Below are 17,668 nucleotides of genomic sequence, written 5' to 3'. Positions count from 1 at the left end.
TGTACATTTAAAGATTTGAAATTTCAGCCCATATCCTGTTTGCTTCATATAAGAAGTTAGGGATAAATAAAATCTGACAGTTCCGCCAATGGGGAGAAACTTGTCATCTAAAATTAAAGCACTGTTTAACGCATTGAAATATTCATATATTACAGATACTTAATATTTTTTAGTATGGTAGGTGTAAAAAGGAATAGTGTTATTATTAGAGCCTTGATTGCATTGTATAACAATTCTTATTAAACGAAAAGCCTTCTGATTCCTCAGATGTACATCTGAAAAATGTACTTTGGTGCAGAAGGCTGATAATTTTTGAGTGTCTTAAGGATGGCTTGTCAGTGGCATGAACTGCATGCATTGTTAATGTGCTAAAGAGCAAAGCCTAAGTAAACTGGAAATGTAATCTGCGATAGAAAAAAATGTGATCACCAAAGGTAAACATATTTCACTGTGCACTGTAGTTTCCACATGCACTTATCTCTCATTATACAGTCTACTTGATTTAATTTTCACCTGGACGGCTGGATGGAGGCTTCTGTCATTTCAGATTTCTGTGAATCATAAGAGAGTTAAAATCCACTTGCGTTTAAAGCAGTATGCTTTTGATATCAAAGAACAGAATTTCTCATTCCTGTTCTTACGTGAACTTTTCACCACACTGATAATTGGTTCTTTTATCCTAAAATATTGCTTATTCCATGTTATTTTATTTTAAAGTCCTCAGACAGTACCCAGAGTCGTAGGCGGGGGCCTGAATGCTGTTTTGCACAATCATAAGTGAGAAGAGTTATGCAAAGCACAAAAGAAACAATTTACTCTTTAGAATTATTCGAGAAGCTTTCTATTTGTTATATGCAAAAAATATGAGGTGCCAATGAAGCTGATTCTCCTTGGGAGCATTTTTTTAGTTAAAGTGTGTCCTCTACCAAAAAGTGATAGTTCTCTCCGTTATATGTGTACATGAGTCAAGATGAATTGCCATACCCATGCTAGGTGCATGTTTTTAGAGCTAGAGGGCTCATAGGCATCACTAAACGTTTAGCCTCATAGGCATTTTTTTAGTGGCTGCAGGGTAAATCTCATGTTAAATCAGTTTACAGTTCTTGAATATAGGAATACATGACATTACAATGTATGCATTTAACTACTCTGAGAAAACAAGATAGTTTATATATTTTGCACTTTTTGCCCCTGCTGTCTGTTGATCATCAGCTGTTACCTCTCAGAGAAAATGAATGGGCTGATTGATTGATTAATTGATGGTTATTTATGTGTTGATGTTTCTTTGATGAGAAAGACTGACTGGGCAGATTAACCCATTTTCATTAGTGGCCAGGGGATAAAAGCTCCAAGAACAAAAATAAATGGGTTAAAAGACTCTTCCTCTGAGCTGGTTATGCCTGTCTCTTGACCAAAAGGGAGAGTTGCTGTTTGGATGTAGGAAGGGGAGCCATTGGGCAAGACACATTGGATAGCAAAAAAAATAAATACATAAAATAATAATAATAAAGCTGCTTTGCTATGATGGAAAAGACTTGTCAATAACATTTCCCTCTTTCAAGTTTTTTGAATGGCTGGGAAGGTGTATGACCTACTATAGTACATACATAAAATGCTTCATGTTTCTTAATTGCGAGATGCATCACTACATTTAATTATACAAGATACATGAGAATGGCTAGCAACTGCGAGGGTGGTGCTGCGGTAGCATTGTCGCCTCACAGTAAGACATTGTCTTGTTCGATTCTCAGCTAAAGTGCCTTCTGTGTGGAGACTTTTTCTGTGTGGAGACTTGCGTGAATGGGCATACCTTCGTTGAAGGTTGTGCGTCAGAGCTGGCAACTCGGTACGTAAAAATCTACTGCCAATCATTAGCGGACCGGAGTTCCGCTGTGGCGACCCCTAACCGGGAAAAGCCGAAAGATACAACAACAACAACATGAGAATGGCTAGCAACAGTCAAATTGGGTTCAGTTAATGGTGGAACGGTGAGGGAATATTTCAAAACTGCAACTTCTAAGGGATCATCAGATAGACATTTGACATACTTGACGTATCTAAAGTGTTTTATATTATATAAGAATTTTTGACAGAGGAAATCTTACTGTAGTCCCAATATTAGTTTGTTCATTTATTAAATGATTTATTTTCATCTATGATCTGGTCCATAGTAAGCAATACAAAAATTGGCTTGTACAATATAGCTAATGATCTAACATTTTAACAGTGAATGGAAGGAAACATGTACATTTGCTGTGTTTGATACATACAGATTTAGACAAGTAAAAAGGATTTTAATTTAGGGAAGCAGTAATGTGTTCTAGTTGTAAGTTAAAATAGGAGAATGCAAATATCTGTCGTCAATGAGTTAACAAGCACAACATGGAAGAACAGTGGCTGTACGCTTAGGTTTTTGCAGATTACAGAGCTCCTCACTGTGGCAAAGAGATTGAACCCAGCCACACTGAAGGAAGTAATTTCTGCCATTTATATCCGTGATCTCTTCCTTTCATTCATTACCCAAAACTTGTGACTGCAAGTGAGGAAGGGGGCATAAATGGTCCAGTAATTCAAGAGCTTCTTCTTGTAACTCACTTCTGACTTCAGCACTGCAGTCCTGCACAGAGAATGCAGTATTGCTGCTGTTATACGTATTCAGTGGTTAGTCTTCTGATCCCCTGTATCTCCTGTTATAGATATGACTCCAAGGTAATTTAAATTCCTTTGCCTTAGGTAAATATTTCTCTTTCACCTGCAGAGAGCAATCCATTTTTCTGCAGAACACCACTATGATCTGTGATTTAGACAGACCTCCTGCTTTTCATACCATCCACTTCGTATTCATCAGTGATTTGCTGCATTGAATGCTGGAGATGACCATCACTTAAGATAAACACTGCAGCTTCATCTGTAAATTGAAAAGACTTAACTCTCAACTCAACTAACTGTTTACTGACCTAGGCCTTCACTTTGTATTGATATCCTGTCTCCTACAATTACAAATAGGGCAGAAAAGATCCACCCTTGACAGAATCCTGTGCTCACCTTGAATGTATTCATCTTTGTGACATCCCCACTCTGGGCCAGTAATCAAGGAGCCTGAATCCTCACCTCTGACACTGGAGTTGGAGGTTCACTTGGAATACAAATGGATACATTTAGTATTTCCAGATGCGGACCTTTTTGCATCAAGCCCATTCTCCTGTAAGACCACAAAGGAAACCCACTCAGCCTGGGCTGTGTGTTTCTCTCTCTGTCTCTCCCCAAGTCCACAATGATGCTGTCCACTGGCACAGCTTCAAAGTTAAGTCCTCAGCCAAGTCCTCCACCACTCTGTCTGTGAAACCAGTGCTTCTTTGCTTTGTGTCCCTGCCCAAGTAGCTGACACACACACTCTTTGAGATTTAATTTTCTCACACACACACACACACACACACACACACACACACACACACACACACACACACGGCTGGCACAGATTACCCATCTACCAATTTTGCCCAGACTATAAGATAGATTTACTGCCACCAGTCAGTTTCTATAAAGCTTTTACAAGGGTATCTAATTATACTGAGTGAAATTAATGTTAATAATGTTGACCAAACAGCCAGGCTTTCAGGAGTGGCCAGAGTTATCACCAAATATGTGCAAATACCCTCAGAACATAAATATTTTCTAAAAAGGACCAGCCACAATAAAAAGTTTAAATATATTTAATAATTAATAAAAAATGAAAATACTGAATATCTATTTACAATAAACACCAGAGTTTCAGCACAGGAAATATTGACAGTAGCACAGCTGAAAAGTTTTACACAGATACAGAAAATTAGTATTTAGCTAATCTTACTATTTATTCCTGACTGACTAAAATAATTACTATTCCTGCTTACTGAATAGAGCAAGGCAAGATAATGTAGGTGAGTGGTCCTTGTCATCAGCTGCAAGACAGAATACAGAATGCTGAGAGCAATCTCCTACTAATATCTACATATTTCTGGCTTACAGAATGACATCACACACATCTGGTCATCTGATTGTGTTTCCCACACCCCCCATCACTAGAAGTTGTCAGGATTTAGCACCTATATGTTAAAGTACACACAGAAAGAGCATTGCTTAGATGTGATGCAGCTACTGGAAGTCATAAAACCATAAAATACTTCCCTTCTTCCTACAGGAGCTTATAAACCATAATTCTTACAGACATCAAGTCTCTGTCTTCATTTAGAACTGTGAGATGACATCTTTATGGCTTAACCCATAAAGTAATTTAATTTCAGATGTATTTTAAAGTTTGAGATTAACCTCTTCTCTTTCAGTCCTCTGTTAAAGCTGTGCATTCAATTCAGTTACATTAATACATTTATATTTCTTTTTCTTCCAGCAGGGTGCACTGTTGTTACATTTTAACACAAGCAAACCTCACAAATACATTTTCAGCACAAGCATCTATATAAATGAGTTTGATAGACAAATAACATATAATGATTTACAAAATTACAGCTAGCTGTGCTGGCATATGTTACACATCCACTTCTCCTGGCATGGCTGGCAGTACCTCCTATCGTTACAAGCTTAATGCCAGAAATGTGGACTCAAGTGCCACAATTCTAACAATGGCACAGAATGGCACACAAGAGTGGCCTGGGATCTTCTACTGTTGCAACACTTCACATGAGACATTCCTTTAGTTGTAGAATTCTCTACATCTGCAAAACACGTAGACAGTATTTGCAAACCTCCATGTACTTTGCAGCATCTTTTCCAAGGCCAGAATAGAATTCACATTGCTTATCTTTAATCAGAGGCCTGAGTGTTGGATGTAGTTTCCTTTCCAGCCCCCACTGCATATGGTTCTCAGGGAGCCTGAAGAGTGGTCCTTCTGTAACACACTTTCCTGTCTGCATCTTTGGAAATGGAAAAAAACTGCCCTAGTCTTCCAAACCAGACTTACTACCCCAGCCTTCCACCCAGCATTGAGAAGGCAATTTTAACCATTATGTGCCAATAACCCCATACCCATCAGCATTTGCAGGTATATCTCATCCATTGCCACAATGAGCATTATACTGACCTTGTATGTTGAAATGGATCCAACTCCACAGTGGTACCATTTTCTGCAAGGAGAAAATGCCCACTAGATTCCAGAGGTTCTCCAAGTGTTCCTTTCATCTCTCAGCCATCTCTCAGCTGTATACCCAGTTGAGCTAAGTAGTTACCCAGTCTTAGTGAGAATAGCCTGGCATTAACCTTCACTCACCCCCTAGAGTTGCCAGATGGTTTGTCAAAATGCTTTTTGAGGCCATCTGATAGTTACTGTACATAGCCTTGTCAGACATCCACACTCAAGCCTTCTCTCCAGCAATAGCTTCAGCTTCTACCCTCCTGGCTTTCATGTAAATCTAGAGTTGGCCCTCCTTGCGAACTAGCATTGCACCATTCTTTAACCCTACAGTGTCCCTCATTGCTGGTGTCCAAAAGTAGGTTATAAAGTTACTGCTGTGATAAGTGCCAACTGCCATTTGGCCACAAATGCTAGTCCACTTGTTCAGCTGTTAATGTCTTAAACAGGGTTCATTCAGACTTTACATCATTCACATTCTCCGATATGTTGGAGAAGATTTTGTGGAGGAGGGAATTAAACAGATTCCACAAAGAAGGGCAACCTCACTACACTTAACTACAGATTTTGGTTTCCTGGCTCTATCCAGCTGATGTACCACTTGGCATTGAATGGTGATCAGATGATAGTTCAGCACTTCTAGTCACTCAGGTGTCCAGCACATACCAACTCTGTCAGAAGACATGACTGCAGACTTGATTACTGATCGCTGGCCCGTGTGAGTGATGTGTCACCAAAGTGACACATAGCTCACAACACCAGTGTGCCACCCAACAACAGCCCTTAAGGCAAGACAATGTGCCCAACACTTTAGTCATAGGTGACTCTATAGTCAGGCACACTGATGTCCTACTCACCAGGCTGAACAAGGAGAAAATTACAATCAGCTGCCTGTCTGGTGCCAGGATCCGCCACATAACGCATGCACTCAAGTCACTCCACAACAAGTACAAATATGACTGTGTCATTGTCCATGCTGGCGTGGATGACTTGAGACATACCTCCCTGGACTACATGAAAAGAGACATGGAAGAGCTCTTGGATCATGTGACCCAGGCAGGTAACACCCTAGCCCTGAGTAGCATCCTGCCTTTGCCCAGAATGATACCACAGTATAAGGACAAAATGATTGACTTCAACAATTGGCTAAGCTTCTGATGTCATTCAAAGGGGATCCAGTATTTGTTTGCCTGGGAAGACATGATCGACAAACCACGATGCTTTGCCAGAGATGGTCTGCACCTTTCACCCCTGGGATTCAGGTTACTGGTTAAAGCTCTTGCCACCCCTATAGTGCCTTTTTTAGTCAAGGTTCAAAGGATAAACCCACCACAGTAACAGATACAAGCATGCAAAATCTGAAGGTAATGCTACTCAATGCTAGAAGTCTAAACCTCAAAATGCACTCTCTCGAGGCACTCCTAAAAATGGAGAACATAGATATCTGTGCAGTAACTGAGACCTGGTTCAAGGCTCCAGAGAGCACCCCTGCAATACCAGGCTACAATTCTTACCACACTTTTCGGCCACAAAACCAAGACCGAAACACTAAAGGTGGAGGAGTGTCCATATTCACCAAGGATATTCACACCTCCAGGCTAGTTGCCCAACACAATGCATCTGAAATTCTCTAGGTGCAACTAACACTAGGTAAGACTGCATTCCAAATTGTAGCATGCTACGGATCCTCCACCATGCCTCAAGATTCTCACTACACCTTTCTAAACATACTGGAAAATATTAAGATACAACCAAACACCCTAATACTGGGTGATTTCAACTACCCTGCCATTAATTGGGAAAACTACTCGGGTATCAACTCCTTTTCCCAACGGTTCTTGGAATTCATAAATTCCAACGCCCTGGATCAACTAATCCATTGTCCCACCAGGGGCTCCAATATCCTAGACCTGGTCATTACCAACATGGGAGATAGATGCTCCACACCAGTGGTCACCCCCCTCATTGGTCAGGTCTGACCATAAGCAAATCACCTTTGACATCCACATCCCACCCCCACCCCCCCCAGTAAGGAAACCTCCTTAAAAAACTTCTCCAAAGCCAACTTCATGCTACTGAGATCAGAAGTGACAAACTTCACAAAACCCATGCAGACGGGATCTGGAAATTCGATTGCTACACTAAGGCACTGTACGAGTACATCCACGTGTGCATGTATCGTGCCATCTCAAATAGAACCAAGATGCTCTTCTTCAAAAAAAGAAGCCAATCTGGTGGTCCCCTGCTATAAACAAACTATACAACAGAAGGAAGAAACTGTTGCAGAAAAGAGGAAAATCCCAGGATGCAAAAAACTCCCTCACCAGCCTCAGTAAGAAGCTGAGATCCCTCATAAAATCCTCCAAAGCTAGTTACGAAAATAAAATTGCCAAAGATTCCAAAGACAACCACAAGGCATTCTATAGTTATGTCAAGAATCTAAATGGCAATGCTCAGATCTTCTCTGAGCTACAGCAGAATGGCATTAAATATACTGATCCCAAGGATATTGCCATTTAGATTCTGTGTGGCCGTGATTATCGGAATTTGGCAATCTTTTGGTATTGAGATGGGCCCTTTAGGGGTGAAATTCGCACTAAATCGATCTGCCAGGATATTCACGGCCACAGAGGTAGAAACCGCACTCTCCAAAGCTAAGAATACAGCATCCATGGGACCAGATGACATCCCAGGCTGTGTACCACATGAACTACAAAATGAACTCGTACCTCACCTAAGTGTCATGTTTAATCATAGCCTCACCTCAGGCTTCGTGCTCAGTGAGTGGTGCACAGCTACAGTTATCCTGCTCCACAGGGGAGGATCCGCCTTGGATCCCGGGAACTACTGTCCCGTCAGTCTGACAAGCCTGATCTGCAAGGGCATGGAACGCATTATCATGGAACTTATGAACAAAGACATTGGCAACCTTGAAACACTGGACCCCACCCAATTTGGGTTTGTGAATGGCTGATCTTATCTCCTGAATCTGATTGACTTCTTCGAATCAGTCTCCCGAGCTCTGGACGAGGGTAAGGCGGTCCACACAGCCTACCTGGACCTCACCAAGGCCTTCGACACCATCCCCCACTCTGGAATCGTAGATAAACTTACTAAGCTGGGCATAAATCCCTATGTCACTCGATGGGTTCCAACTGGCTTACTGACAGAACCCAGACTGTAAAAGTAGCCAACTCCAAATCCAGCTCCAGACAAGTGACAAGTGGAGTACCTCAGGGTTCAGTCCTGGAACCACTCTTGTTTGGCATCTACTTCTCTGAAGTACAGGCCAACACTAAGGGACTCTGGCTAACAAAGTTCACAGGTGACTGCAAACTGGGAGCCATTATTGAATCCCCAAATGACGTGGATATTCTACAAAAGGGCCTTACAGAAACAGATGCCTGGTGCCAGAGCCATGGGCTCAAGCTTAATGCCAACAAGTGTATAGTTATCCCCTTTGGAAAAAAACATGTACCCATGAATTACCACATAGGTGGCAGGACACTAAACACTGAAGGTGTGATGAGAGACTTAGGGACACAGGTGGACAGTGGTCTCACTTTCAATAACCATATTGCCACAACAGTCAGGAAATCCTTCTATGTGGCTCATCTCATGACTAAGGGCTTTTCATCCAGAAAAAAGGAGGTCATTGTCCCACTGTACTCATCCCTCATTAGACCCATTATAGAGTATAATGCCCCGTTTGATATTTACCTCACAAGACATCTGCAATAGCTGGAAAGGCCACAGAAATACCTCCCTAAAAGAATCACAGGCCTAAAGCAGATGCCTTATGCTGACCTTCTAAACAAAACTATCGTCTGCTCAGAGGCGATCTCTGCTTAACATACAAGGCCATGTCAAACCCTGAGCTGTTGGACATGCTCCACTTAAAGAAATCCCAATCCCTCAGAGCCACACGCTCCAGGGATCTAAACCTTGTCATCACAATGAACAAAACATGCTGGAGTGGTAGGTTCCTGACCCAGAGACTCCCCATACTCTAGAATAGACTGCCAATACATGTCAAGCAGAGTGCCTCCTTGGCCCTCTTCAGAAGGAACCTTGATGATTGGATGGGAGATGGGAAATTCACCCTGGGGATCATATCAGTCGCCCTGCTAGACAGGGGTCCAGAGAAGTAAATATTGTGGGAAGAAATATCCAGGGAGTTGTTATGGCTAGGCTTGCATAGGCCCTAGGGCCGATAGCCTAGTACCAACCTATGAGTTCTGGTGTGATGTATACTTATAAATATCCCTATATTTAAACATGGTGCTTGTTGTGGATGCTCTTGTGGCTAGCGCAGGCATTTCATGAGACCTGTTGTTGAATGTAATGCAACTTTATCCTATGTTTTCCTAGACATATCACTCAACTTGAGAGACCTTGAAAATTAGTAACTGAAAAGTTTAGTGGTCTCAAAATCTTAATTATCAGGATAGATTGGCAACCCTTTTTCTTTACTCAATGTCTTAGAGTCCTCTGTGGAGATCTGTGTCTAACCTTTTGAGTAATGAATGAGCTTTACCTCCTGTTCATTTACAGAACAAATAGAACCCCAACTACCCAGTTAAATCACCTAAATGTTTACCATATGATAAATAAGATATAGTGGCGTGATATATTTCATATCCCATTATGTACAACCTCTGGAACAAATTTCCAGTGCTACTAGTCAAACAGGGTAGCATCCTTGCCATCTTCAAGGTAAACCTATATAATTGGATGGGCAGCCTCAAACTGTCCCCCAGTCAGTCTTGGTTTGTACTCCCTGAGGTTGGATAAAACTTTTGAATGTTGGTTTTTGGCAAGGTTTGTAATGATCTGCAGACTGCAAGGTTCAGAGGTAAGTGCTAGGTTAAGTCCAGAAACAATTCCCCCAGTATCTCTGTCATTCCATATTTGAGCATTGAGGTCCTAGTAAACCTGCAGACTGTGCTTATTGAGCAGCATGATGAAGATCTCTAAGAAGAATGAACACTCTGAATAGCTGTTAGCTGCATATAAAGAAACAGTATTTTTTTTCTTTCTGTAGCTCTCATTTTCATTAAGTTGGCCCTTTCATTTTCTGACAAGGGCTTCAGTTGAACACTCATTTAGGGAGATAAAGGGTATCATGGCCCTTGTGCCTCTGCTGAGGGTTGACTCATGAGTATAAGACACCACTAGTGTTCAGGTCTGTTTCCAGATCCATTGTTGAGTGTATAGGTAAGACCTAACTAAATCTAGAAGGTAATGTTTAAACTATGCAACATTTGATTAATTTTTCAAAAATGAAGTGACATTCCATATCCCAAGAGCTAGTTTCTGTTGCAGGTATCTTCTCCATCTTAATCTGTCTTGCTCTTACATGCCAGTTGACCGCTATCGCACCTGGTCCTCATCCTTTGCCTGTTGAGGTTGAGTAGTCTAGAGCTGGCTGTGAAGGAAATGTCACTTCCAGGTCCTGTCTGGCAAACCCATCTCCTAAATCTAGAGCCAGAGGTGGTCAATGTACATTTTATGTTAAAAACCAGCGTATGCAAAGCTAATGAAAGCATTAGGGAGAGTAATGTGAAGATTTAGCTACAGGCAGGCAGGCATGGGCACTGTAGTTACACATAAGTTAGAGCGGAGAGTTAAAGTGTAAAGGTAGACTGTTAGATGCTTGAGAGTCAAAGGGTGAGGTGTTGCAGGAGACATAATGCTAGGGAAGGGAAGGATGAGGATTACTGAGCAAGGGAATATGACAGGAAGGTATCCTAGTCAAATAAGGCATATGGTACTCTAAGTAAGATGAAAACTAGGGATGAAAAAGTATGGAAGGGCATTATCATGGAACATGTGTCCTTCCTGAAGTAAGTAAGTAAGGAGGAATGCATTAAAATTTAGACTCCTCATACAGTAAGCAGGTATTAAGATTATGCCAAGCTAAGGGTACTTGAAGTAAAAATTCACAGAAAAGCATCACTTCAGTATGGACTGATGGAGAAGATAAAAATTGTTGGAGACTAAAAGTATTTCTTACATCGGCAGGGTGATAGTGAGGTTTTATGCACATGAACTAGTGTACATGAAAAGGGGTGAAGAGCTTAACCTGAGTATATAAAACAATTCCAGGCCCCATTTTTTGAGTCAGTGATTGGTATACTGCAAACTTAGACCTGAGAAGTTTTTAATTTCAACTGGAATGTTATTCTGTAGTGACTGATTTGGGGGGTGGCAAATGTTTATCAAAGCTTGTTAACTAAGAAGGCTGTACAGTATTTCAGCGCTATTTTTCCTGCAGTAAAACAAGCTACCATTGGAGCTTACATTTCCTGCCTATGGGCATATGTTTACATACCCACTGATGCTGCAGAGGAGTCCAGGAAATAAATGATCAGTTTTGCCCTGTTATTACAAATCCCCTCTTGGCCACCTGCACCAGGGATATGCATAAATATTTTTAAAAATAATGAACCTTGGATTTTGTTTTTTTGAGTCATCATTACTACAAATTGTCAGCTAACTTGGTGAAATTATTGGACACCCTGGTGGTTCCGATAAGTTGTGCCTGTTGATTATTAAACTCTGTTCCTTTCACTTGCTCTCTACCCTTTCATTCATGCCTACACTGATATATACACACACTTGCACGTGCACATGTACGCACACACACATGCACACTTTTCATCCTCTCAAGTGATTGGGTTTGTAACCATCTATTTATAACAAAGCCAGTTTGGATCTACACTCCCCAAAATACAGCAACGATTAGGCCTTTCTTGCTACTTCCATCTTTTGCCAGAATGCTTGGCAAGCTGATAGCCTCATTGCTTCTAGTGGACTAACAGCATTGATTTAAGTGGTGTTGGTGGGGACACACAGTAACTGCCATATAGCTGCTGTTTGATGATCTCCAACAGTATGGACAAGGGATTATCGAATAGACAAATGGTCAAGTTGCAGAAAACCAAACTAAAAAATTTGAAACTGCAAAGCATTGTAATATGCCTGTGACCATTTCCCTGATATTGCAGAACAGAGTCTGTTGAGGTTTTGCCCTTTCCCAGCTGCAGTGTGATATCTGAGTTGGTATGTAAAATTAGCACGGGGGTGTGGGATGCAGGGGGGCTGTCCTCCTGCATACAAGATGTTTTAATAACTGTTTTGCAGAAGTTTGATGTTTTGCTGTTTTGAATTTCTGAGTTCAACATTCTCAGCTCATCAGTTTGTTCATTCGATAATGAGAAATAGATATAATATTTGTATGCATTTACCTTTACTCTTGTGACTTGATTTATGCCTGCAAAGGATCATAGCCTGACCAGTTAACTTATATTATCCTAAAATTAACTGCAAAATTTCCTAGATGTGTTGACTTCCTTGAAACTCAAAATTAATTCCTCCGGTTGTCCTTACTTTGTTGCAGTATATATACTCTTTTGCCTCACCCACATACAAAATAAAGTGCGCGACAAAGTGGCCTCTCTTCACCATCATTTTTATTTTCAGGAACTATTTGGGTATGGAGAAGGTGATATAAACATGTACTATGTCTTATAAGCTTGTCTTCGAAGTGCTGGGTTTTTTTTCCTTCCTAAGATGTGGTATGTACTGATGTAATGGTACTCTCCTTCTAAATCCTATTTTTTCAACGCTGCATGCTTTCTGAGACCCTTAGGCACTTCCTGGTGTTTGATGAGTTTTGAGTATAAAAAGAGAGAAAGAAATCACTACTAAGTACTTCTCATATTTGCTAATTTTAATTTCTGTGGCCATGTTACTTTTGGAGTAAGGGTTAGTAGTAGGGCATACATGTGCTTTAAATCTCTACTAACATTGTCTTCTTTTTTTGGGGTGGGGGTCCCCCACCACATTGTTTGACCTTGGATTGCTGTCTGTATAACCCTCATGTAAAAATGTGGTGGAGCCTTCCTGAAAGAAATGACAGCTTTTTTGCATGCTGAGTAGTTGGCAAGAGTCAGGCCATCATGTATCCCCTTAGACTGTGATTTTAGTGGTGGAGGCAGGGGGTTGCTGTTTATGTAGCCCTAATGTGCCCCTTATTCTGATGTGAAGTCTTCTCAGTGCATCTCTTAAACATGCTTCCATGCATATACACCATTTCTGCTGCTGTTTGTGCCTGTCTTGATCCTTTCATCCATGAGTACATCCTAGTCTTCAGTAACCACAAAGGGGAGTTTCAGTAGTATATAAGAACCTTTCCTCATCCAAGAGAAGCAGACGCAGACTCTTGCACTTCAGTCCTTCTTCCAATTAATGATGATCTGGTATTCAGTGGTTCCAACTAGTATGTTCTGCATGAAGTACTGATTAAATTGTTAAATTCTGCCCTTTGTTTTGAAGCCTTTCGCTCCTCACTTATGCCCGTCTGCCTTGCCTTGTTGCATCTGTTCTCTGCCATTTCATCATTCTTATAAATTCCAGACTGGAGTCAGCTAGTGTTACAGGCCACAGTCACTCTGTTTTGTTTCATCCATTGGAGATATAGGAGACTGGTTAGAAAACAGAAATAAAAAAAATATATTATACAGAAGCAGCAACTTCAATTAGATGAATCCAGCTTCCTGTCAGAAGTAACAAGACCTGATCTTGTTAGTCCCTGACATTTCAGAATTAAATTGAGTGTCTGACAAAAAGCAGCAAATTCCAAAACTTTCTTTTACCCCTTTAAAGTGTTGCTACAGGGGGCTTCACCTCCATCAACCCCCAACTTGCATTTCCCACACCCCTGCTAGTTTATATTCTAACTCCAAGATCTCTTTACTTCAGAGAAGGGGGGATAATATGAGGTGCTGCAGCTTAAGACTTGATGTATATTCCCTCCACATTCAAACTTTTTTTCTCTTCAAAGGTTCACAGTTATAGTCATTGAAATATAGGCACTCGAACTCTAGACTTTGTTTGCATTTTCATTTTATGTGGAGTTGGAATTGATGTAACAAAGTAATTTAGTTTAAAACTGTGTTTCCTTTGTCCTCTTTATTGCCTGCTGTGACACTTGCGGGCTTTAGCTGCTGTTTTTTCATTGAGCAGTGTAGCACCATTACTTGCACTGACTACTTACGAAGGGAAAGTATTTCATGCAATGCACAGTCCTTACTTTCCTTGTCAGCATTTTGGTCACCATTGATATCCGTTATTGCCACTGCCTCAGTGGAGTTTTGGTTTATCTGCCAAGGTAATACAATACCGGCCAGCTTTCAAAAGCTCAGACTCCCTTTCCTATCCATTCCTGTGACAGCTGGTTGGATGAGCATATCCTAAGAGGAAAACATACAGCTGTCACAAGAAGTGAGTGTTAAGTCTTTCTGCCATTCAACGAAGAAATTCCTCTGACCCTTCACAGGATCCAGTGATGTTGTTTCTGGTTTACTCCTCAGATAAGCCCTATTTGGGGAATCCCCTTCTTCTCATAAACCCTAGGCATCCACATTTTCTTTATTTAGATGACTTGCTGATTTGTGTGGATTCTGTATCCAAGTGCTTGTAGTCCTTAGATAAAGTCACATCCCTCTTTTCTCACTTGGGCTTCAAACTGAATCTTTAAAAGTCCTTTCTTATACCCTGCAATTGAATCGTTTTCCTGGGTGCTGACTAGATACAGTCAAAGGATGGGCTTTCCTGCTAGAAGACAAGTTCTGACTTATTAGAACATTTTTTTTTTTGGATTTCTCTCTTCCAGATGTGACCTCAGCAAGAGAGCTCCTCAAAATTGTAGGCCTCCTGGGATCATTGATCCTCATGACACTACTTGCAAGACTACACATGAGAACAATTTTATGGTGCTTAAAAATTGTTGGATCCAGCATCTTCATCTAGATTTCCGGGTACCAGTATTGAGATTTGTGAAACAGGAACTGCAGTGGTGGAGGGATCGACTGTATCTAAATCCAGGATTCCCTTTCTCTTTTCAGATCTCAGTCCAATCTGTCCAAATGGACTCTTCAGATTTTGCATGCAGAGTATTGTCCATAGGAATTCAAATACAAGGCTTATTGGGTCCTTGGGACACTCCAAATCACGTAATTGTAAAAAGGATGTTGGCAGTAATTCATGCCTTAAGATCTTCACCACTTATGACTCTAGATTCTCTTCTAGTGGGCACATGTAACACTAAAGTAATGATTTACCTTAACAAGGCAAAGGTCATACCCTCTTTTTCTGGTTAGCAGTGATGGCCTGGGAGCTGGCTGTACAGCATGCTTTGACTCGTTAGGCCTTGTACATTCCATCAGAGCAAGACAGACTAAGCAGATTCTGGAAATACCCTCAGGAGAGGAAGCTGCTTGTAGAGATCTTCCAAGCTTTGATGCAGATGTGGAGAACACCTTAAGTAGACTCTGAAGCACCCCAAATACCCTTCCCTTTCAAAGGAGACAATTGAAAATTTTCTGTTCAAGACATTTTTAAAGCTGTGTTTGGAAGACAGGTCCTCTGTCATTTCTGGTAGCAGAGGTCCCTAAAGGGTTTCAACCCCTCTGGATTTGAAATATGTGTATGAGCTACCTAGACATGGTTTGTCTTAATGCTTCTATCAAAGTGCATCTGGTGGCAATCTCCGAGTTTGTCTGTCCATGGATCCCCTTCTTTCAGCTGTTTTTGTGGTTAAACAGTTAATGAAAGGAGTATTGCATGCGAGTCCCTCTTGGAAGCAAATTCCTCCTCCCTGAGATCTGAACTTTGTTCTTGAAAAATTGACCTTACCTTCTTTTGGACCTGCCTCTAAGGCTGATTTACGGTTTATTACTTGGAAGACTCACTTACTCATACCTCTTAAATTTGCAAAGTGAATCTCTGAGCTGCAAGGTGTTATGTTGGGCCAAATATATCTGATTTTTCACAAGAATAGGGTTGTGTTATGCACTAATCCATCATTCATGTATAAAGTTGTTTCTGAATTTGCATTTAATCAAGCCATCAGTCTGCTGATCCAGAAATAAGGGATAAGGGATTCTACATACCCTGGATGCACACAGGCAGCTCAGGTGCTACTTTGACCGAGCAAAGCCCTTTAGGAATACTGAATAGTTGTTTGTTTCCTATATTGGGGCTAGGAAGGGTCAACCTTAGGAAGGCTCAACCTGTCCCTGAGCGAACTATTACACAATGGTTGTCCTCTGACATTGTTTTCTGTTACTTCCACCACGGAAATTGTCTTCCAGGCAAAGCTAAGGCCTCAGCTAGGGCCTTAGATATAGGACCCTTACGAGCCTCACCAATAAAACCCTGTTTTACTCAATATATGGCCCCTCGGGACAAAAGGATGGCATGGATTTCCCAGACTGTGCATAGAAGAGATGGGTTTCAACCACTTATGGTATTGTGACTGGCTGTGAATTTTCTGTTGCTAGATGATTTTAGCTTCAGGTACTTTCCTTTTCTTCTTTGTGGAAGCGAAAAAAACCTGAGCACTCACTTCCTGTGACAGCTGAAGGCTTCCCTTCCAGGATATGCTTAGCCAATCATCTGTCACAGGAAGTGAGAAAGAGGGGAGTAGGAGCTGACTATTACTATGCTGCCTTGGCAGGTAACCCAAAATGCCACTGAGGCATTGAGGAATTTGAAGCCTTACTTCTAAGTATGGCTTGTGCAACTGTGTTTCCTAATTATTGCAAACTGAAATCTAACCTGCACTTTATAAGCTCTGACTAAAATTCTCTTTAAAAGTGTATTGTCACACTTTTTATAGAAAATTTAAGTAACAATTCTTTAATAATGGGAGTGATCTCCTTACGGTTTGCAATATGACTATTTACAGTGTTTGATACAAAGTGTGTTAGTTTAGAATTAATTTTGTTGTTAAGAATGTCCCTTGAAATTTTCTTGAAGCTGAAAGCTCCTGACATGACATCAGGAAAGACTGAACTCACAATCCCTCACTACCTACATAAGTGTATAAGCTATTAAGTAAGAAGCTATTCCACTAAAGCAATATGCTGTTTTTTTTTTTTTGTTGTTGTTGATTACCCAGAATGCTTTGTAAGTTAATTATTCTCAATACCCAGGTTTATATAGTTTTGGAGGCAGGTCCATAAGGAAAAACTTGAGCTGACAGTGAAACTACAATTTCAAAAAACATGTTGGAATCTACATTTTGTTTTCAGTCCCCTTGCAGCTTTAACATTGGAAGTTTATCCAGAAATAAAATTAACTATAAAACACAGATGCATGAGAAGTGTGACAGTACACTTTAATGTCTTGTAACATAGTCATGTACTTTGCTTTGTGATATGTTTGTTCTGTGAGAGCCGCTGCTTTGTCATTTGTTTGTTCTGTCATAAACTGTCGTAATTGCTGGTGCTAGCGTGTTATCCTGTTTTAGTATCTGCAGCAGCACATCACTTTTGTAAGCACTGTAGTCACAATTTTTCTTTTCTGAGTTTAATCTCTGAAAGGTGTAAGTGAAATACCTCTTTAAGGAGTGTGATAATCCTGTTTTAACTAAGCACCTCAGTTTACATCTCACTAAATTTTTCCATCAGCATCCTTTAATTCTTTTTTTAAATGTTTTCTCATTAGCCATACCTGTCATATACTTTGATCCAT

General features: G+C 40.7%; 1 protein-coding gene across 2 annotated transcripts in view; it reads left to right on the top strand.

The window, feature by feature from the left end:
* GRK6 (G protein-coupled receptor kinase 6) overlaps window positions 1-17,668 on the top strand; it is a 1,979,509-nt gene that overhangs the window by 522,251 nt on the left and 1,439,590 nt on the right. The window lies entirely within an intron of this gene.

Source organism: Protopterus annectens, chromosome 4.part0 (assembly GCF_019279795.1).
Source record: "Protopterus annectens isolate FY-2018-M chromosome 4.part0, PAN1.0, whole genome shotgun sequence".
NCBI classification, from domain to species: Eukaryota; Metazoa; Chordata; order Ceratodontiformes; family Protopteridae; genus Protopterus; species Protopterus annectens.
This window is presented reverse-complemented; position numbering and strand designations above follow the sequence as displayed.